This window comes from Elaeis guineensis, chromosome 6 (genome assembly GCF_000442705.2).
Source record: "Elaeis guineensis isolate ETL-2024a chromosome 6, EG11, whole genome shotgun sequence".
NCBI classification, from domain to species: domain Eukaryota; kingdom Viridiplantae; phylum Streptophyta; class Magnoliopsida; order Arecales; family Arecaceae; genus Elaeis; species Elaeis guineensis.
Window position 1 is genome coordinate 87840057 of NC_025998.2, and position 23169 is coordinate 87863225.

The window sequence follows — 23169 nt, forward strand, 5'->3', positions numbered from 1 at the left end:
GACTCCTGTCCTACAATTAATGCATGCATTTGCCGTAGCTAGGAAGGGTCATCCTAAGATAATGAAAATTTATCTGAGGTTGCCACTTAATTCCATATCGAGAACCAAAAAATCAACTGGAAAGTAAAACTCATCTACCTTGACTAAGACATCCTCAAGCATTCCACGTGGTTCCTTAATTGATCTGTCGGCTAACTGCAGTGTGACTGATGTGGGTTTCAGTTCTCCGAATCCAAAAAGTTCATACACCGAACTAGGTAAAAGATTCACACTTGCCCCTAAATCCAGAAGAGCTTTTTCAATGTGATAATCTCCTATAACACAGGAAATAATGGGGGCTCCTGGGTCCTTAAGCTTTGGAGGAGTGGCATGCTGGAAGACAGAACTAGCCTGTTCAGTGAGACGTATTTTCTTTGGGATTTGTGATCTAGATTTACGTTTTTGGGTGCACAAATCCTTCAAAAATTTGGCATAAGCAGGGACCTATTTGATTGCGTCTAGAAGGAGAAGATTAATTTGGACTTGCTTAAACAATTCCAACATCTCATCAAGTTTTCCTCCCTTCTTATCTGCAGGAATAGGGGCTTTCAGGGCATCCGAAAATGGGGCTTTAGGCAAGTAAGATGACTCCGGTGCAGTTGGTTCCTTCTCTATTTTCAGGTCCTCCTTGTTCTTGGGTGATTTGGATTCGGTTAGAGGTTTAGGGTCGGTCTCATTGGTTTTACTAGTGTGTTCAATGACCTTCCCACTTCTTAGAGTCATGATTGATTTGGCATGTTCAGAAAAAGCTTCTGGGGTATTAGAACTCTCAATCACAAATTATCCTCTTGGGTTGGTCTCGGGTTGGCTAGGTAATTTTCCTCCTTCCCTCCTACTGAATGCAGTTGCTAATTGACCTATTTGGGTCTCTAGCTTAGCAATGGATTGTGTGTGGGAGTTAAGGGTCTGAGTGTTGACTTCTAATCATTCTAGTACTTTCAGGACTTTTTTTTCAAAAGCTGAGCTGTGACCAGTAGTAGACGGTTGAGGAACATTTTGGAATTGATGGTATGGTCCATGCCTATATGTTGGGTCTTGATATTGAGGTCGAGGTGTGGCAGGACCAACCACTGGTTGTGGTCTCCAGGAAAAATTTGGATGGTTTCTCCAGTTGGGGTTATAAGTGTTCGAATATGGATCGTTTCCTGGTCTGCGAGCTTATTGGACTTGAGCTTGCTGAACCTGCTCGTGCACAAACTCAGGAAATTGAGGTGCGGCTGGGCATTCACTAACAAAATGGTTCAGACTTGCACACAATGCACAAACTTCTTGGATTGGGTTAGGTGGAATCGGGGATTGTCCGGTATTTAGAAGACGATCTAATTTTTGGGACAGTTCATCTACCTTTTGATGGATATCTATGGCATTTCCTACTTCATATATTCCACCTCTTTTTGGGTTTAACATGGGTTTATCTCTAATAGAGACAGACATATGATGTAATGAATTTTCACTTAAAATTTCAAACAGTTGCCATGCCTCATCCTCACTTTTCAGCATAAATGTCCCACCGCATGATGCATCGACCATTTATCGATGTCTTTTAGAGAGCCCATCATAAAAATATTAGATTAACTGCCACTTGGGTACAGCATGGTGGGGACATTTTCTAATAAGGTCTTTTAATCTCTCCCATGTTTCATGAAACATTTCTCCATCTAATTGGGAAAAACTAGTTATGGCTTTCCTTATTTGATTAGTTTTTCCTATGGGAAAATATTTCTTGAGAAACTCTCCTTGCAGCTGGTCCCAGGTTGATATAGTCATGGAATCCAAAGTATGTAGCCAATATTTGGCTTTGTCCTTAAGTGAAAAAGGGAATAATTTCAACCTAAGAGCATCATCGGAGAAGTTGTGAATTTTGACAGTTGAGCATATCTCAAGAAATTCTTCAAGATGTTTATAAGAGTCTTCATTACTAAGTCCATAAAATGAAGGTAACATTTGGATTATACTGGACTTAATTTCATATTGAGTGGCCTCCACAGGGGGCACTTGAATACAAGGAGAGTAGGTATATGTGGAAGGAGTAAAGTACTCCTTCAATTGTTTGGGTGGATCATTCTCCTGATTTCGGTCCATATTTTTACGTCTGTTGGCTCTAAAGGTTCTTTCTATTTCTGGATCAAAAGGTTGAATTTTTGATCGTAACGATCTACGGCCAAGCATACACCTTACAATTATACTGTAGAGCAAACACAAAAAAATTTTTCTTTTTATAATATATATTTTTATAATACAGTGAGAAAAGAATGAAGAAAATCTAAAGAGAAGAACCTAAGAATCTTAAATCTATGAGAAGGGAGAAATTAGTTAATGTTTAGATGTTAATTGCAATCAACTTAAACAATCATAGACTCTCTATCCTAGGGTTAACTTAGATCTAGACAGCTCCTAACTTTTAAGACCGCCTTTGAGCACTCCAAGCTCAAGACTGACTAACTGACTCGGCCAGGTAAGCGTAAGATGTGGGAGGTTCCCTGCTCGTTGCTTTCCTTAGACACCAACTGAGTTGGCCAGGTCAGTCAACGGAACCAATTGAAAACCACTTTCTTTAACCACTTGCCTTAGACACCGAGCAATTAACCAATCCGCACTTGGTTCAACTCTAGAGCTTTCTTATCCTATTGAGCTCGAAATTCCTAGGGCTGACGTCTAGTTGATTTTAAATTAAGGTCTAGGTTATGCAAATGCAAGGGAGTGATTTGTGGGCCAAGGAAGGGTGATCAAATCCCCACCTTATCTGGTTAATGGGTTATTGCCCTTAAGATTAATTATGGAGATGCAATGCAAATAAACAAGGTGTCCAATCAAGGTAGAAATTTTTTATATTTGAGGTTATGCTATTTTAGTTAAGTGTTATGAAATGTCAGTGGCTTCTTCTTTTTTTTTTTTTAGTTTATAGTTTTATCTTTTTATATATATTTTATTTTATTTTTTTTAATTTTTTTTAGTTTTGTAAGAAAATAAATTTAAGTGATTAAGTCTAAAAAGTAATAAATCACTAGGCTATAAAAAGTAGCAAATTATTCTAAGCAAAAAAATTTCTAAGATTAAAAAGTAGTAAATTATTTATGCAAGGTAATTATGTAATTATGCAAATAAGATTATCTAACTAGAAAGCACTGAAAAAAAATTAGAGCGAGAAATAGAAACTGAAAAGCATTTTTTAAAAAAAAAAATTTTTTTTTTCAATTTTTTTAATTCAACCGTACCAAGATCCCCGGCAACGGTGCCAAAATTTGATGCGTAGTCGTTGATAGCATCAAAAATAACTCTACTCACTACGTAGGTAGGATAAGTCGAGATCGTATCCTCAGGGACCTTGGGCTAAGTTGAGATTGCAAGATAAAAAAAAGAAACGTTATTTTTGATTTAGAAAATAAATTATCTTAAAATTAAGGTAATTAGAAAATAAAGAGCTCGAGAGTTTTGAATTACTTTGCACTAGCAGAGTTGTATCTCTTTTTTTTTATTAAATGGATGCAATTAATCTTAGAAAAAATATCTGTCTTTCCTCAGCACGCTCTGTACCCGTAGATCACGACGCATCTCTGGAAAGTATTAGGTAAATAACTCTTCTTTCCTCAGCACGCCCCGTATCCATAGATCACGGCGCGTCTCCGAAAAGTAAAAGTTGTTCCTAATATTAATCTAACAAGAAAGTATAAATAAAAACATATAAAGGAGAGCAAATAAAAAACTCATGACAATTTAAATAAAAAGCATAATCTTTATTGCATATAAAGAAATACAGAAAAGTTTATAACAATAAACCATCTCTGTGTCGTTACAAAATTTCTTCTCCACTCCCGAGACTGCTAGCCTAGCTGCTCATGAAGTAGTCCCTTTCTATTCCTCTATGCAAGGCTCTAGAAGAATTTCTGGGCTCCCTCTCTAATGGGAGTACAAAAGTCTTTTTATAGGTATTAGGAGAGAGGAGTTTTACATGGTTTTCCGATGTGGGACTAAAAAATACAAATTTTTCCACTTGAGGTATTTTCAAATAAAAATTTTTTCCTTTAATTTGCTCGCCACTGTGTCTGCGGTGCGCGCCTGCTTGCGTCCGTCCCGCCCGCATCCACACTCACCCGTGCGCCCACGAGCTCACGCCGCATCCATTCCTCACGCGTTCCGCGTCCTGCCCACGTCCGTGCCGCATCCATGTTCGTCCTGCCCGCGTCCACGCGTTCATGCGCGCCCACGTTCACGCGCGCGTTCCACATCCTTTCTTCTTTTGAATTCACATATTTCTTCTTTTGAATTCACGTAACGCACGCCCAGATCTTTTGTTTTGAATTCATGCGCCCAGAGCATTATTCACGTGAAACATTCTTTATCTATTCCAAAAAGAAACAAAAGTTTCTTCACAATGACATCTATATCCTTTTGGATTCCTTGCATAGTATCTTCATTTTCTATAATACCGGATGCGTCTTTCTTTTATTTTAATTTTATTTTAAGTCTAAATTTTTTCAAACTTGAGTCTTTTTAATCTATGAATCGGACTCTTTGTATCGGCGATCATCTTTCCTGTAAAACATAAAAAGAAGCATCAAATTCTTAATAAATAAAATAAATTAAATAAGATTTTCTGCTTTAAATGACTTAAATTAAGTGTTTATCAGTGTCCGTTGTCGTGACTTGCCAGAGAGTGGTGGAGCCACGTGGAGTTTGTTACAGAGAGTGGAGTGGAGTGGTGTCTGTTGTTGTGACTTGTCGGAGAGTTTGGGCCAGACGGTTGAAGCTCAATTGGGATGTCTGGTAGAGCGGAATAGCTCTCTGTCTCAACAATCTAAGAGAAGCTCGGATGTTTTCAAGGTTGCTGACGGGTTAACTGTTGTTGGATGCCTTAGGCATTGATGCCGCAGACAGAAGTCGTTTGCTGTAGAAGCCCGGATGGAGACTTTCTGTTGGAGGAATCCAGCTGGAATCCGATTGCCAGAGAAGTCCGTCTGAAATCCATCCACTGTATAAGTTCAGACAGAGTCTGGTTCTTACAGAAGTTCGAAAGGAGGTTGTTTACTGTAGAAGCTCGAATGGAGACTAGTTGCCGTGGAAGCCCGAATGAAGACTGCTTATTGTAGAAGCTCGACTGAAGTCCGATTGCCATGGAAGCCCGGATGAAGATCACTTATTGTAGAAGCTCGGCTGAAGTCCGATTGCCATGGAAGCCCAGATGAAGATCGCTTATTGTAGAAGCTCGACTGAAGTCCGACTACCGTGGAAGTTCGGACGGAATTCACTTACTGTAGAAGCTCGGATGGAATTTGAAAGGTGGTCGACCACTGTAGAAACTTGGATGATGTCTTGTTACTGTGGAAGTCAGGCTGCTGGGGAAGCCCAGGCTCGGAGTAAAGTCGATCGTGACAGGAGGAAGTCTGGAAGAGATTCAGAGAGTAGTCGATCCCTGTAGAAAATTGACTGATAGTGAAGCCCAGAGAGCATTTGGAGCAGTCCGATAGACGAATGAAGGAGCTCATTATTAGAGAAGTCCGGATGGCATGATAGGAGTTCGTCCGTTGGAGGAATCTGGAGGACACTGTGGAAGGTCGACTGCTGGAGGAGTTCGGATGGTACTGTGAAAGTTCGGATGACCGGGGGAGTTCAGGAACGTCGCACAAGGTCAGAAGCTGGAAGAGTCCTGAGAGGGTTGGTCTCTCACAAACTTCGGCTGGGGTTATTTTATACCCAACACCAGTCTCCCTACTTCTGAGTTTGGATTTTGAATGAAGAAAGTACAGAGAAATTTTTACAGCTGAAGTTGCCCCCCTTGATTTTCGTACTCGATTGTTTCCAGATATTTTGGTGTTTGGCGCACCGGTGCTAGAGTCTTTTCAAATCGAGGCAACTCGAAAAGATTTTTTTGAAATTTCTATTGGAGCGTTGCTCTAGGTACGATGCAATAATGATTCTATTAGTTGTCAGCCGTCTACCACGACGAGTGGGATATGCGGCGGTTGTAGATCGACTAAGGGAGATCTGCAATCATTATTGTACCGAACCCTGAGGTCTATTTAAACCCGTCCTCCTCCTTCATGGGTTCCATCTTGCTTAAGATTTTCTTCGATCTCTTCTTCTTGCCCGAGAGCTTCATCTTCCTCCAGCGTCCCTCTCGGTCTTAGGCATCCTTCAGGTCGACCCCCATCGCCCTCGCTGCTTTCCTGCACCTCTCAGACCAGCCTAGGTTAGCTCCAGAACCCTTCTTCTTGTTGGTCTTCCATTTTTCTTTCTCTGCATTTTGCCCGTTCGGTTTCTCCGCGAGCACCTTGTTTCCTATTTTTTTCAATTTTTTCAGGATTTTTTTGGATTTTCACTTGAATCAAAATGTCCTCCAACACCTCCTCCTCTAGCAGTTCTAGAAGTTCATCCGTTCCAGCCCCTCAAAATCGTAGTTCTGTAGATGGACCTCGTTCGGTCTTTGTACCAGACACCATTCCCAGCTCTCTGACTTCGGACGAACTCTAGCTGATTAGGATTCAGTATGGAGTTCCTCTGGAGTACAAGCTTGAGCTTTCCAGGCCAACTGACCGGGCTAGCACCCCTCCCCCTAGCAGTTTCTGCTTATACCAGGAAGCTTTCTGCGTCGGGCTTCAACTTCCACTTTCACCTTTTGTGGTTGCCCTTTTTCGCTTTTTAAACATTTCTCTAGTTTCTGTAGCGCCGAACTCCTTTAGGTTTCTGATAGGATTTCTTTTCCTCTGTCGTTTAGCTGAAGTTTGACCAACTCTTTCCTTGTTTAGGAATTTCTATACCTTTAAGCGTCACCCCTTGGCAAAGGACTGATGGTACTTCTCTCCCCAGTTCGATAGAAAGGGGTTGCTGAAAGGTGCCCCCTCTTCTATCCACAACTGGAAGGAGAGGTACTTCTATATCCGATGCCCGACCTTGAGGCTGGGGTTGCCCCCTTGGGGCTCCCTGAGAGACTCCATCCATCGGGCTTCTAGCCTGAGAAAGGACGACCTAGAAGCCTCTAATAAACTTGAGGCTTATCCAGCTCCTCCCCTTTCCGACCTTCTGAAGGAGCAACTCTTATTTAATATCGGTTTGAGCCCTCTAAACCCTGCCAGTATATATATATTTTTTTTTTTCAAGTCATTCGCTGCTTCCTCTTTTCTCTTACTCCATTTCTAAGCTGTGTCGATCTTCTTTCATTGCAGATATGGATGCAGATGCAGCTCGGATGCTAGCCAAGGGTCTCAAGTTCCAAAAGAGGAAAGGCGCTGCAACTTCTGGATCGACGAAGAAGGCAAGGGTAGAAGAGACAAGCTCGGCCATGCTTGCCCAGGCGGCCATTGCAGTTGACGCCCCTTCCGACGTCGAGCCTGCAATCCCTCGAGCTTCTTCAAGAAGCCCTCCGATCGAGGTTCCCACTCCAGAGTCTCATCCCGAAGAGGCACCGGGGGCTGAAAGGAGAAGGAAGAAGATGTTGGCCCACAAGATCCACAGCAGCAGGGCTGCCACTGAGGGGGCCGACGGCTCTGAAGAAGATCTGGGGGAGAATCTCTTCAACAATAGGGATTTAATAAAGAGGTTGGTCGACGGGTGCATTCTGCCCGAGGTCATCCACAGGATCGTCCATGTCGATCCTGAATAGAGGGTTTGGGACTCTCTGGGGTCCTTTCTTGAAGTAGGTCGATTTACTTTTTTCTTCCTTTTGCTTCTTTACTTAGCTTATTCCTTAGCTTTCATATTGACTTCCTGGCTGTTCTTGCAGATTGGACACCAGCTCATCTCTAACATCGAGGTGATGAACAATGCCAAGAAGGAAGCAGCCCAGGCAGAGGAAGGTCGCCAGGCTGAGGTTGCTCGTCTTAGGGAGAAGGTTGCTGAAGTCACGAGTCTCCAAGACGCACTGCAGAAGGAGGAACAAACCTTGGCAGATCTGAAGGCCGCCTTGGTGGAGGAAAGAAAGAAGGTCGAGGTCGAGGTTTTCGAGCTGAAGGAGCAGATCCCGATCCTAGTCTCAGAGGCAAGGGTCCAAGCAATGGAGGAGTTCAAGACCTCCTCCGAGATGAGGGATCTGAAAGTCCAGTTCGGCCAGGCCACCTTCATCAAAGGCTTCGAGCTTTGCCAGAAGAAGGTGGTCGAAAAGTTTTTCGAACTCGACCTCGACTTCTTGGATGAAGCGTCCGACGATGAAGCCAGACCTTTCAAAGCCGCTATCAATCTCCCTCCAGTCAGGACCTCTTCGACTGTCGCAGCTGCCGCGATCGACCTTCTGGGGGTGTCGAGCTTCTCCACTTCTGCTCCAGAGGTCCGAAACCTCTAATTTTGTACTTTTCATTTGTTGCAACTTTTTCTCTTTCTCTTGTACCTAAAAATTATTCAATCAATAAAATCGGATTCCTCTTTACAGAGAGCTCCTTTCTCTCCTTTTTTTTTGCTATGATTTGCGTTGTGACGCTCTTGTTTCTCGACAACAGTGCCCTACCGAAGCTCTTTCCCTACTGCAGGAAAGTCCTCCGAAGTTCATGATCCAAGATCTGAGAAGGAAAGTTCGTCACCTAACGAAGAAATCAAAGAAGATGGATGACGAACTTCACAGGCTGAGGAAGAGCCATTTGAAAGCCACCACAGAGGTTACTCACCTTCGGGACCTCCACAAAAAGGGCTTCATGGACTACACCCGAAAAAAGGCCGACTTCGTGAAGGAGCTTGAGGAACTTCAGAAATGTGCCAGCGATCGATCTTAGACTCAGGCTTCCAAGATCAGCTCCCTCGAGGTCGAGTTGGTGACCGCACGGGAGAAGATCGGCCAATTGGAAGGGAGCTCATCCTGGCTTACAACTCAGGCCGACCATGATCGGGATTGGTTGAAGAAATTCTCCGACCTCCAGAAGCAGCTACAGGACGTCGAGGCGAATTACAACGCCTACCGAGTCGGCTGATGCGGGCAAGTAGACGACTACAGAAAGAGGCTCAAGACGGTGACCGACGAGGTTGCCCGCCTTCAGAGACAGTTGTCCGAGAGAGCCCAGGCCATTTCGGTTCAAGGCTCTGACGAGCTCCACTCCTTAAGGGGGACCATGAAAGAATTATCCATGGCCCTCGGGCAGGAGAAGGCCAAACTGTAGTGGCTGAAAATTTAGCTGGCCTATGAGCAGCAGGCAGTCAAGGATGCCGAGGTGGAGTCTGAAGTTCTGAGGAAGAGGCTTCGAGAATCGGAGGGCAAAAGATGGCAGTTTTACCAGATGTATCGGGAGATACTGTTAAGAAAGAAAGAGCTGAAAGAAGAAGTTGAGAACTTAAAGCAATCCCTGATAATGGCTGGAACCGAGAGTTTGAAGTCAGAAGAAGTCGAGCTTCTTTAGGGCTTTTTTACCTTTTGTTCCATGTATTCTTTTCTTTTCTCATAGTTTTTTTTTTTGGCCTTCAAAGGCTTTGTAATGCACACTTTACTGATGAAATGAAAAGGAATTTTCTCATTACCTTATCTATTCTTACTTTGAGTTATTATTTATCGAGCTTCTTTTGTCTTTTGTCTTATTCGATGTCGATGTTGTTTGAAGGTTCCTGATCATCGCCGTGTTGATACATCCTTTCTGTTCATGATCGAAGGTCTTTTCGAGGCCATTTGAATTTGATGCTTTCTCTCGATGCTCGAGCTTGGGGTCCGAACTTCTCGTTACTTTGAGGAAGTCTATTTTCTCCTGCCAGTATTGGGTTCCCCCTTAGAGACTGAGGATTTTTGATAAGAGTTTTCTTCCTCATTGAGATGAGGTCCCTTGTGTCTTAGATGTAGTTCATTTTTCTCTTATCTCTGACGTAGCTCGTCGCTTTTCTCTTTTCTCTTTCCTCTTTTTTTTATGTTTGGGCGAAGATTTTTCCTCTGCTTCTAACGGGGTTGTAGGAGTGTAGAGGAGCCGTTGAGGAGGCTTTCTCCCTCATCCGATCTTGAACGATTAGGTCTTCATTTGTGTCAGGATGAGGTTCTCTTCCTATTCCTGACATGATCAATTTCAGCTCATGTTAGGATGAGATTTTTCTCCTGTTCCTAACAGGACTGTGGGGGCACATAAGGGCCATTGCAAGGGCCTTTCCCCCCATCCGGTCTCTTACTAACTAGGCCTTCGACTTTGCTCATGTTAGGACGAGGTTCTCCTCCTGTTCCTAATATAGCTATGGGGGCACATAAGGGTCGTTGAGAGGGCCTCTCCTCCAATCCGGTCTCTTACTAACCGAACCTTTGACTTTGCTCATGTTAGGATGAAGTTCTCCTCCTGTTCCTAACATAGCTATGGGGGCACATAAGGGCCGTTGCAAGGGCCTCTCCCCCCATCCGGTCTCTTAATAATCGAGCCTTCGACTTTGCTCATGTTAGGATGAGGTTCTCCTCCTGTTCCTAACATGGCTGTGGGGGCACATAAGGGCCATTGCGAGGGCCTCTCCTCTTATTCGGTCTCTTAATAACCAGGCCTTCCCAGTTTGGAGCAAATTTCCCTTGGTTCTAAGGTTGTGAAACAGCAGCTCGCCGAAGTACTAAATCTCCCGCTCTGAAGGCTTTGCTTTTGACCCGAGAATTATAGTAGCGGGCTACTTTCTGCTTGTAGGCTGCCATCCGAACTTGAGCTGTCTCCCACTTTTCTTCTAACAAATCGAGATTGGCCTTGAGATCCTGTGAGTTGCACTGCTCGTCGAATGCCACGACTCGCACCGACGGAAGCTTGAGTTCAATTGGGATAACGGCTTCTATTTCGAAGACTAAGGCAAAGGGGGTCTCCCCTGTGGACAGTCTTTGGGTAGTTCGGTATGCCCACAACACATGATAAAGCTCATCTGCCCAAGTTTTCTTAGCTTTTTCGAGTCTCACCTTGATTCCTTGCAACAGAGTCCTATTAGTCACCTCAGCTTCGCCGTTTGCTTGCGGATGGGCTACTGACGTGAAGTTATGGGAGATATGTAAGTCTTCACAAAATTTAGCAAATCTTGCTCCAGCAAATTGTCGCTCATTATCAGTAATGAGGGTTCTGGGTAAGTCAAACCTACAAATGATTGACTTCCAGACGAAGTCCTACACTTTAGCTTCTGTGATTTTTGCCAAAGGTTCGGCTTCAACCCACTTGGTGAAGTAGTCAATGGCCACCAGGAGGAACTTTCGCTGCCCGGACGCCATGGGAAAAGGTCCAAGGATATCCATCCCCCATTGTGCAAATGGCCATTGGGCACTCAAGGGTGTAAGTTCGGAGGCGGGCTGTTGATTTATGTCACAAATTGACATAAAAAGTATCAATTAATATCTAAATTATCTAACTTTATTAAGAAATTGATACTTGTTATTATATTTTGCAGAAGAAGAGATCATCAATAGAAAGAACAAGGAAAGAGGATTCCAACGGCGCAAATTTTATGCAAAACGGAGTTAAATTGACCCAGGAATTGAAGAATGAAGAAAGAAGACTCAATTGGGTCAAACCCGAGTCAAATCAGATCAAAATTGGTCAAAAATCAACTGATTTGGTGATCTGGTTAGCCTCCTGGTCCACAGCAACAGGCGCATGGACCATGGACCCATCGGCACACCATAAACCCCCTAAAACCTCTTAGTCCCACATCGGAAGTTTTGAAAACCTTATAACCCCCAAATGCCTATAAAAAGCCCCCAAAGGCCCTTGTTTTATGTATTCTTCCTGGAGATCAAGCTTGTAACCCTAGATAGTGGGGTTTTTAGCTCTCTTTTCAAGTCTCGAGCTTTGAGATTTTTGTAATAAATTTTTTTATATATATAAAATCTTATTTTTATGCAATTTCATCTCTTTACATTATGCAATTTATTTTTCTTGCAATTAGGATAGTTTAATTTATGCAATTTAATTTTATGCAATTAGGTTAGTTTAAATTATGTAGTTTAAATTTATGCAATTAGGATAGTTTAATTTATGAAATTAGGGTAGTTTATTTTTCTGCATTTAAATTTTGCAAGTAGATTTAGATCATGTCTAGCTAAGCATCCCTTCTAGGGTTTGCGATGAAGCTAGATCATGAGTAGGGATTTTACATAGAGTTCTTTCTTTTTCTTAGGGTTTCTTTTTCTTCCTCTTTTGCCAAGAATTTTTGATGAACTACAGTTGGGTCAGAGTCCCTTCATAGTTCATGCTTGATTCAGTGCATAGGAGGAGAAAACCCTAAGGGATCCTAGTTACTACTCCCCTGTAAAGAATCTTGATGGATTATCGTTGGGCCTTAGTCCCTTCATAATCTATGCTTGGGAAAGACAAGAGGAGTAGTCGTTAGGATCAATAAGAAAAATTCTAGGTAGAATTCCCTAATCTAGATCTAGTGGATTCAAAAACCCTAGATCCTTAGTCTTATTGTCTTTAGCAAACAACTTTCGACTTTCGATTTTTGTTAAAGCTCGCTTGAGCATAGATTTGAAAATCATTTTAAAAACCAAGTCTCTGTGGGATCGACCCGTACTCGCTGGTCGTGCTACTCTGCATACTGTGCGCTTGCAGTTTTATTTACAAATTTTAAGATTTGAACATCAAGTTTTTGGCGCCGTTGCCGGGGATCTGGCGTTTTAAATTATTTTCAAATATTTGTTCTTCGTGCGTTATAACTCTCTTTTTTTTTTTTTTTCTTTAGGTTTCTATATTTAGTTGGTGATTGCTGGAAAACTCAGGTACGCTTCTAATTTCTCTTTTATTATTTTTAGTTAATTACTTTTGCTTTTAGACCTAATCATTTGAATTTACTTAATCACAAAAAAAAAAAAAATAAAACAAAACAAAAGACATTTCATAATCGTGAAGTAAAATATCAAAATAAAAAAAAAAATTCTAAATTAAAATCTTTTACATTCTTGGTCATCTTGTTTATTTGTATTTGCATTTTCATAATTAATCTAAGGGCATCAACCCATTAACAAGATAAGGTGGGGATTTCATTACCCTTCCTTAGCCCAAAAACCATCTCCATCATATTGCATTACCTAGACTTTTAATCTTAAAATCAATTAGACGTCAACCTTAAGGAATTCGAGCTCAATAGGACAAGGAACCCTAAGAGTTCTACCAAGTTTGAGTTGTTTGATTAGTTGGTGTCTAGGCAAGTCCCTGAGGGTGGTTTGTTAAATTGGTTCAATTGCTGGCCTGGCCAACTCGTTTGGTGTCTAGAAAGGCAACGATGAGTGAACCTCCCACCTCTTATACTTACCTGGCTAACTAGTTGATCAATCTCCACTTGGAAGGTTTGAAGGGTCATCTTGGAACAGTTAGGAGCTGTCTAGATTTAGGTTAACCCTAGGATAGATTGATTTTAATTTATTGATTCACTTGTTTGAAAAAAAAAAAAAAAATTTAAAATTTAAATTAATTTGGTTACTTTTCTTTAGATTTAGGACTCCTTAGGATCTTCTCTTTAGAACTTTTTCTCTTTTCTTTCTTTTCCTTATACATAAAAATTTTATTAAAAAAAAAAATTGTATAAACATCGAGAACCGTACACTTCGTGTGTGGAGAAGAGTGTCGGGTCGTCTAGTTAGAATTGAGTCAATTCCTGTTGTTCCAATGGCTGAACCAATCCAACCCATGACCCTTAAGGATTTGTGTTATCCAGTTGGCTCCATCCAACCATCTTGTATCAGGTTGCCACAACCTACAGCTAACAATTTTGAAATCAAACCTCAAATCATAAATATGCTTCCAAAATTCACAGGATTAGAGGATGCTTATATATTTATTAGAGAATTTGAGGAGGTATGTGCAACCATGAAACTGCAATTAACAGAGGATGAGGTCAAACTTAGATTAATCAACTTTGCCCTTAAGGACAATGCTAAGAAGTGGCTTTATAGTCTGCCAAACTATTCTGTCACTACCTGGGAGGGCTTTGTGAGAATATTTTTAAAAAAGTATTTCCCCCATCATAAAACAGCTAGGATTAGGAATGAAATAAATCAATTTTACCAACTAGCTGGTGAATCATTTTGGAAGTACTTTGATCGTTTCAAGAATCTTTTGACCCAATGCCCACACCATGGAATAGAAACTTGGAGACTATGCCAGATCATCTATGAGGGGTTAGATTCAAACTCAAGAACCATGCTAGAGTCCATGTGCCAAGGCCAATTTATGGACAAAGAAACTACTGAAGCTTGGCAATTCTTAGAAGACCTAGCCGAGAAAAATTTACAGTGGGAAACAACTAGGGAACCTGATAAAGCTACACCTTCAAGAGGAGGAATGCATCAAATTCAACCAACCTTAGCATCAGAGGCCAAGATTGCAACCTTAACACGTAGATTGGAAGCCTTAGAATTACAGAGACCAGCCAATGTAAATCAAATATCTGCACCCATGTGTAAAGGGTGCAATGCACCAAACCATGTCTTAGAAGAATGTTCCTACTCGAATGAGTGTGCACAGGTGAATGCCACCTATCAAGGACCATTGAACAATCCTTATGCACCCACATATAACCCAGGTTGGAGGAATCACCCGAATTTCTCATGGTCCCAGAATCCTAATGTAGGTAATCCAAATTTCAATCAGCAAAATCTAAGGTCCAACCCAGTGATGAACAACCCGCCAGGCTTCCATGATAATGACAAAAAAATTACCTCTTTAGAGAAAAGCCTAGAAGCCATGATGAAAACACATACCAGCTTTATGCAAACTACGGGTCAACTCATAAATAATAACACCCAAGCTATAGCCCGTCTGGAAATGCAAGTAAGTCAGCTGGCTTCGACCATTAGTGAACGAGAACATGGTAGGTTACCTAGCCAACATGAGCCAAATCCTAGGAACCAAAATGGTCCACGACCCCAACAAGGAAACCAAGTTAATGGTATAAATGCCATTCATACCTTAAGATCAGGAAAACAAATAGACAATAAGGTAGTTGCACTTGATGATATAGATGACTCATCTGCCGAGTCACCTTCTAAAACTACTACCTTTCAACCTCAAGCACCAGAAACTGAAAATTCACCTAGTCCAGTACTTAAAAGTCCTAGAGCTCCTTTTCCAAACAGACTGAAATCCAATAAATCTGAACATTTAGACAAAATTTTAGAGGTATTTAAACAAGTCCAAGTTAATATTCCTCTTTTAGATATAATCCATCAGGTTCCAACTTATGCCAAATTTTTAAAAGATCTCTGCACTAGGAAAAGGACCACTAATGTACCAAAGAAAGCATTTTTGGCTGCAAGTGTCAGTTCATACCTATCTAGCCATGTGCCAATTAAATATAAGGACCCTGGAGCTCCAACAATTTCTTGTGTTATTGGAGAAACCAATATAAAAAAGGCCTTGCTAGATCTAGGAGCTAGTGTGAATATCCTTCCATATTCGGTGTATGAACAACTAGGATTAGAAAAACTTCAACCTACTGGGATCACATTACAGTTAGCCGATAGATCTCTCAGGATCCCTAAGGGAATGGTCGAGGATGTTCTGATAAAGGTTGAAAATTTCATTTTTCCTGTAGATTTTATTGTTTTAGAGACTGAGCCAGTTGCGAATCCTAAAGGACATATACCTGTCATTTTAGGAAGACCATTCTTAGCTACGGCCAATGCTGAAATCAATTGTCGAAATGGTCTAATGAAGTTATCCTTTGGGAATATGACCATTGAGCTTAATGTTTTTAACTTAGAACAGGAATCATCTTCTCATGCTGATGTCAATGTAGTCCAAGATGGTATTTATGAATCCATTGACATTAGTGATGATGAAGTCGACCTAGAGTCTAACCCCTGGTTAATCCATGAGTCTGAGGATGTCAATGAAATACTTAAAGAAAATCAGATTAATCAGGAATCGACACTTCCTACTGAACCAATCATTGAGATGGTGAACTCATCACCTAAACCATCGATAGAGGAAGCACCCATTTTAGAACTGAAGCCCCTCCCAGAACATCTCAAGTATGCATATCTAGGACCCAAAGAAACTTTGCCTGTAATTATTGCATCAGACCTAGATCCCAAGCAAGAGGAGGAGTTATTGTCAGTTCTAAAAGCAAATCAAGAGGCAATAGGTTGGACCATAGCAGATATCAAAGGAATAAGCCCTTCTATAGTTCAACATAGAATATACTTAGAGGAAGAGGCTAAACCAACAAGAGAAGCCCAAAGAAGGCTTAATCCAGTTATGAAGGATGTAGTTAAAAAGGAGATTCTGAAACTCCTAGATAGTGGAATAATTTATCCTATTTCTGATAGCTCTTGGGTAAGCCCAGTTCAAGTAGTACCCAAGAAATCTGGGGTAACAGTGGTCCAAAATGATGCAAACGAACTTATCCCAACTAGGACCCAAACGGGATGGAGGGTCTGTATAGACTATAGAAAGTTGAATGCTGCGACAAGGAAAGATCACTTTCCTTTGCCATTTATTGATCAAATATTGGAAAGACTAGCCGGACAAGAGTTTTACTGTTTTCTTGATGGATACTCCGGTTACAACCAGATCCCCATAGCCGCTGAAGATCAAGAAAAGACTACATTCACCTGTCCATTTGGTACTTTTGCCTATAGACGAATGCCCTTTGGACTATGTAATGCACCGGCAACCTTTCAGAGATGCATGATCAGCATATTTTCAGATATGATAGAACGATTTCTAGAAATTTTTATGGATGACTTTTCTGTTTTTGGTCTAACCTTCTCCGAGTGTCTGAATCACCTGTAATTAGTTCTAGAACGATGTAAGGAGAAGCACCTAGTTCTCAACTGGGAAAAATGTCAGTTTATGGTCAAACAGGGAATAGTTCTTGGCCATGTCATTTCTAAAAAGGGGATTGAAGTGGACAAGGCCAAAATAGATCTAATTGCAAGTCTTCCACCACCTAAATCTGTGAAAGAAATACGTTCATTTTTAGGTCATGCTGGATTCTATAGAAGGTTTATTGCCAACTTTAGCAAAGTAGCACGTCCACTGACTAATCTTTTGGCAAAGGATACTAAATTTGAATTTACTCATGAGTGCTTGGAATCCTTTGAATTTCTAAAAAATGCACTTGTATCAGCTCCAATCATTCATCCTCCTGTCTGGTCTGAACCATTTGAATTAATGTGTGATGCGTCCGATCATGTTGTGGGCGCAATCTTAGGTCAACGAATAAATAAGCTGCCTAGAGTGATATATTATGCAAGTAAAACCTTAAATGATGCGCAGCTTAACTACACCACAACTGAGAAGGAGTTCCTTGCCGTTGTCTTTGCTTTAGAGAAATTTAGATCTTATTTGGTTGGGACCCACACCATTGTTTACACCGATCACTCAGCCATTAGACATCTCCTAGCAAAGAAGGATGCCAAGGCACGTTTAATCAGATGGATTTTGCTCCTTCAAGAATTTGACCTAGAAATTAGGGACAAGAAAGGCACTGAGAACGTTGTAGCAGATCATTTGTCCCGAATTCCAGTTGCACCATCTAGTGAACCACCCATCAATGAATCTTTCCCAGATGAGCAACTCATGTCTTTGTCTACTGAACCTTGGTTTGCTGATATTGTAAATTATTTAGCCATAGGCAAGATACCTTCTCATTGGACTAAGCAGGATAAATATAAATTCTTTGCCCAAGTGAAGTATTTCATTTGGGATGATCCTTATCTTTTTAAACAATGTCCTGATCAAATTATTAGAAGGTGTATCCCAGATAACGAAGTCATGAATATTTTATCTTTTTGTCATGATCAAGCATGTGGGGGTCACTTCGCGTCTAAGAAAACTGCTGCTAAGGTTCTCCAATGTGGTTTTTATTGGCCCAATTTGTTTAAGGATGCTCACGAATATTGTAAAAATTGTGCTCAATGTCAGAAAATGGGCCGAATCACCAAGCGACACATGATGCCACTCAACCCAATCTTGGTAGTTGAAGTTTTTGATGTTTGGGGGATCGATTTCATGGGACCATTTCCAAATTCCTTTGGAAATGAATATATTCTAGTAGCAGTTGATTATGTTTCAAAATGGGTAGAAGCAATTGCATGTAGAACACCCGATAGCAAAATGGTCATTAAGTTTCTTAAAGAAAATATTCTCTCCCGTTTCGGTATTCCTAGGGCAATCATTAGTGATCGGGGAACCCATTTTTGTAACCGACCTTTTGCAACATTGATGAAAAAGTATAATGTCACCCACAAATTGGCCACACCATATCATCCTCAAACTAGTGGGCAAGTTGAAGTGTCAAACCGACAAATCAAACAGATCCTGGAAAAAACTGTTAATGCCAATAGAAAGGATTGGTCTTTAAAATTAATTGATGCACTTTGGGCATACCGAACCGCTTTCAAGACCAATCTAGGAATGTCTCCTTATAGGATTGTGTTTGGTAAACCATGTCACTTGCCTATTGAGATAGAACACAAAGCCATGTGGGCCATCAAACAACTAAATACAAATTTGAACGATGCTGGAAACCATAGGAAGCTTCAATTGAATGAATTAGAAGAACTTAGAAATGAAGCCTATGAAAATGCAAGGATATACAAGGAACGAACCAAAGCATTTCATGATCAATCAATTATAAGAAAAACTTTCAATATCGGACAAAAGGTGCTCTTATATAACTCTAGATTACATCTGTTTCCAGGAAAGCTTAGGTCTAGATGGACAGGACCATTTTTAGTAAAGGAAGTTTTTTCACACGGAGCTGTTGAGATTGAAAACCCAAGTAATGGTGTTATCTTTAAAGTTAATGGTCAACGATTAAAACCATTCTTGGAATTACCTGTCAAGACTGTTGAAGATGCCATGGTTCTTTATGAACCAACTTATTCTGATTAAGTTGCTTCGAGGTTTGGTCTGGCTGAAGACATAAAACTTAGCGCTTCTGGGAGGCAACCCAGCTTATTTAATTTCTAATGCTTTCTTTGTTTTCAGTTTGCTTAGGACAAATAAATTAGATAAACTCCATTGGGGACAATGTCGGTCAAGTTGAGGGGAGAGCTTGAACAAAATCAGGTGTTATCATTTCCTTTTCCTTCCACTATGAGTTATTTCTTGCATTTAATATATTATGTAAAAAAAAAAAATAATAATAATAAAAATAATAAAATATATATATATATATATATGAAATAAATTAATCTATAAAAGAAATAAGAGTAAGTTAGAAAGTATTTGCTAATGTAGTGAGTCACGGAGAAGATTAGCTGGTTAGACTCTTGGTGGCTTAGGTCATTTAAAGACTATTAGCACTTCCAATTGCACATGCACGCTAACAAGGTAAAGTAGGTGTTAATTGTAAGGCCAATTAAGGATTTGAGTATTATTTAAATTAGATAATTTTCTCTACACCCCAATTGAAGAAATTTGAATTTAAGGAAAGAGCTACCTGCCTGAAATAAAATGCAAAACACAGAGTAAATGTGGATTGCCCTAAGCCTAGTAACCGGGTCTCTTCACCTAAGTCAAGTGTTGAGATTCGCGTCAAACGGTGGTGGGAAGGCCAGGATGCTCAGCAAAAAAAAAAAAAAAAAAAAAAAAAAAAAAAAAAAACAGTGTGAAAGCTACCTTAGTTCTTTGTTTAATCTGGGGTGTATAGAAAATTAATCGAACTAAGTTATGAAAAATGATACAATTGGCCTGTACAAGTTAATACTGAAATACTAAGTTAGTTATCACTCACACAAGTGCTATAAAACTTTAAGTGTACTCTAAGAAAGCTTCTAAGTAGACTGACTACCGATTCTAATTCGAAGCTCATTACTTAGTAATACTAGAAAACTTCTTGAATTTCGATCTTAAATTAATTTGCAAAGGAAGGATCTTTTTGGAATATGATCTTATTTTGGTACATTGCTAAGGGACTAGCAATGATTAAGTTGGGGGGTGTGATTTATGTCACAAATTGACATAAAAAGTATCAATTAATATCTAAATTATCTAACTTTATTAAGAAATTGATACTTGTTATTATATTTTGCAGAAGAAGAGATCATCAATAGAAAGAACAAGGAAAGAGGATTCCAACGGCGCAAATTTTATGCAAAACGGAGTTAAATTGACCCAGGAATTGAAGAATGAAGAAAGAAGACTCAATTGGGTCAAACCCGAGTCAAATCAGATCAAAATTGGTCAAAAATCAACTGATTTGGTGATCTGGTTAGCCTCCTGGTCCACAGCAACAGGCGCATGGACCATGGACCCATCGGCACACCATAAACCCCCTAAAACCTCTTAGTCCCACATCGGAAGTTTTGAAAACCTTATAACCCCCAAATGCCTATAAAAAGCCCCCAAAGGCCCTTGTTTTATGTATTCTTCCTGGAGATCAAGCTTGTAACCCTAGATAGTGGGGTTTTTAGCTCTCTTTTCAAGCCTCGAGCTTTGAGGTTTTTGTAATAAATTTTTTTTATATATAAAATCTTATTTTTATGCAATTTCATCTCTTTACATTATGCAATTTATTTTTCTTGCAATTAGGATAGTTTAATTTATGCAATTTAATTTTATGCAATTAGGTTAGTTTAAATTATGCAGTTTAAATTTATGCAATTAGGATAGTTTAATTTATGAAATTAGGGTAGTTTATTTTTCTGCATTTAAATTTTGCAAGTAGATTTAGATCATGTCTAGCTAAGCATCCCTTCTAGGGTTTGCGATGAAGCTAGATCATGAGTAGGGATTTTACATAGAGTTCTTTCTTTTTCTTAGGGTTTCTTTTTCTTCCTCTTTTGCCAAGAATTTTTGATGAACTACAGTTGGGTCAGAGTCCCTTCATAGTTCATGCTTGATTCAGTGCATAGGAGGAGAAAACCCTAAGGGATCCTAGTTACTACTCCCCTGTAAAGAATCTTGATGGATTATCGTTGGGCCTTAGTCCCTTCATAATCTATGCTTGGGAAAGACAAGAGGAGTAGTCGTTAGGATCAATAAGAAAAATTCTAGGTAGAATTCCTAATCTAGATCTAGTGGATTCAAAAACCCTAGATCCTTAGTCTTATTGTCTTTAGCAAACAACTTTCGACTTTCGATTTTTGTTAAAGCTCGCTTGAGCATAGATTTGAAAATCATTTTAAAAACCAAGTCTCTGTGGGATCGACCCGTACTCGCTGGTCGTGCTACTCTGCACACCGTGCGCTTGCGGTTTTATTTACAAATTTTAAGATTTGAACATCAGCTGTCTTTGGATATTCACATATCTCTGACATCGATCACACTTTCTGACATATTCAAAAGAGTCGTGGTACATTGTAGGCTAGTAATAATCTTGTCGGAGTAGCTTGTGGGATAAAGATCTAGCCCCCAGGTGACTTTCGCAGACTCCTTCATGTACCTCCCATAAGGCAAAGTCGGCTTCAGAAGGTCGGAGACATTTCAGGAGGGGCAAAGAGTACGACCTCTTGTACAGCTTGCCCTTATAAAGGATATATCGGGAGGCCTGATTTCTAAGCTTCTAGCTTCTTTTGCATCATGAGGAAGAATTTCATCTTTGAGGTATGCAACCAGTGGGTCAATCTAGCTGGGTTCATGGTTGATCTCCATTACAAGCTGCGATTCTTCCGTACTTAGGCATTTCATAACTTCGAAGAGGACTTCCTTGGGTAGTTCAGTCGGAGCCAGTGTAGCCAACTTGGAGAGAAGATCGGTCCTGGTATTTTCTGCTCTTGAAATCTGCTTGATGTTAAAGCTGCTAAAGGCAGGGGTAATCTCTTTACTTTTTCGAGGTACTTGGCCATACTGTCCTCCCGAGCTTCATAGTTTTCGCTGACTTGTCCCACCACCAATTGGGAGTCACTGTAGACTTGGAGCCGATCTACTTCTAATTCTTTAGCGATCTTCAATCCTACAATCAGAGCTTCATATTCTGCTCCATTATTTGTGGCAGAGAATTCGAAGTGCAGCGCGTACTCCACGATAATTCCTTTCGGATTGATCAAGATCAGGGCTTGCGCCTGTGCCTGACATGTTGGAGAAACCATCCACATAGAGGGTCCAAAAGCCATCAGGGAGATCGGATCTTTCCTCAGGGGAGTTCGACTGGAGCCCCGGGTTGTCAGCTTCACCTCGTTCAAGTTCGGCTTCTTCGAGATGGTGCATTCCACTATGAAGTCTGCTAATATTTGGGCTTTTATCATCGATCGAGGTCGATAATTGATGTCGAATTTTATGAGCTCGACCGCCCATTTTGCTATCCTTCCAGAAGCATCTGCCCGATGCAGAACTGCCTTAAACGACTGGTCGGTGAGCAGTGTTATGTTGTGCCCTTGAAAGTAAGTCGGAGCCTTCGGACTGCAATCAACAGGGTATAAGTTAGTTTCTCTAATTTAGTGTACCTGGTTTCAGCATCTCTTAATTCGACTTATGTAGTAGATCGGCCGTTGAATTTTTGCTTCTTCCTTAACCAGTACTGCCGCAAGAGCCACAAGGGGGAGACCGCCAGGTACAGGAACAACTCCTTTTCAGGTTCGGGCTTTGCCAACAGCGAAGGTGAGCTGATGTAGTTCTTCAATTCTTTGAATGCTTGCTGACATTCAGTGGTCTAACAGAAGTTCTTCGACTACTTGAGAGTCTGAAAGAAGGTAGGCAGTGTTCGGCCGACCTTGAGAATGAAGCGATTCAAAGCAGCTACTCTCCTAGTAAGGTGCTGAACTTCCTTTATTGACTTTGGGCGGTCATTTCTTGGATGGTATGAATCTTTTTCAGATTGCTTCGATCCCGCACCTCGATACCATAAAATCCAAGAATTTCTCTAAGATTACTCTAAAAGCATACTTGGTTGGTTCAGCTTCATCTGTATTTTCAAAGGGCGCTGAAGGTCTCCTCAAGGTCGGCGATGTGGTTCATTGAGGATTTACTTTTTATAAGCATGTCGTCCACGTAAACCTCCATGTTGCGACTGATCTGCTCTTTGAAGATCTTGTTCACCAGCCGTTGATAGGTTGTCCCTGCATTTTTTAGGCCAAAAGGCATGACCTGTAATAGAAAAAGATCACGGTCAGTGATAAAAGTAGTTTTTTCTTCACCCTGATGCCATCCTGATTTGATTGTAGTCGAAGAATGCATCCATGAAAGTGAGAAGCTCGTGGTCCGAGGTTGCATCCACTAATTGATCAATTCTGGGCAGAGGATAACTGCCCTTCGAGCAGGCTTTGTTCAGCTTTTTGAAGTCTATAACATCCTCCACTTGTCGTTCGCCTTCTTGATGAAAACCACATTGGAGACCCAG

At 40.7% G+C, this 23169-nt stretch overlaps 2 non-coding genes across 2 annotated transcripts; one reads left to right on the forward strand and one right to left on the reverse strand.

Annotated features, from left to right (window-relative positions):
* Positions 1–1628: 1628 nt before the first annotated feature.
* LOC140859014 (small nucleolar RNA R71) lies at positions 1629–1734 on the forward strand. Its single transcript, XR_012142414.1, has one exon. It is a non-coding gene; the product is annotated as a small nucleolar RNA R71 (small nucleolar RNA).
* A 12182-nt stretch (positions 1735–13916) lies between these two features.
* LOC140858929 (small nucleolar RNA R71) lies at positions 13917–14023 on the reverse strand. Its single transcript, XR_012142333.1, has one exon. It is a non-coding gene; the product is annotated as a small nucleolar RNA R71 (small nucleolar RNA).
* Positions 14024–23169: the final 9146 nt, after the last annotated feature.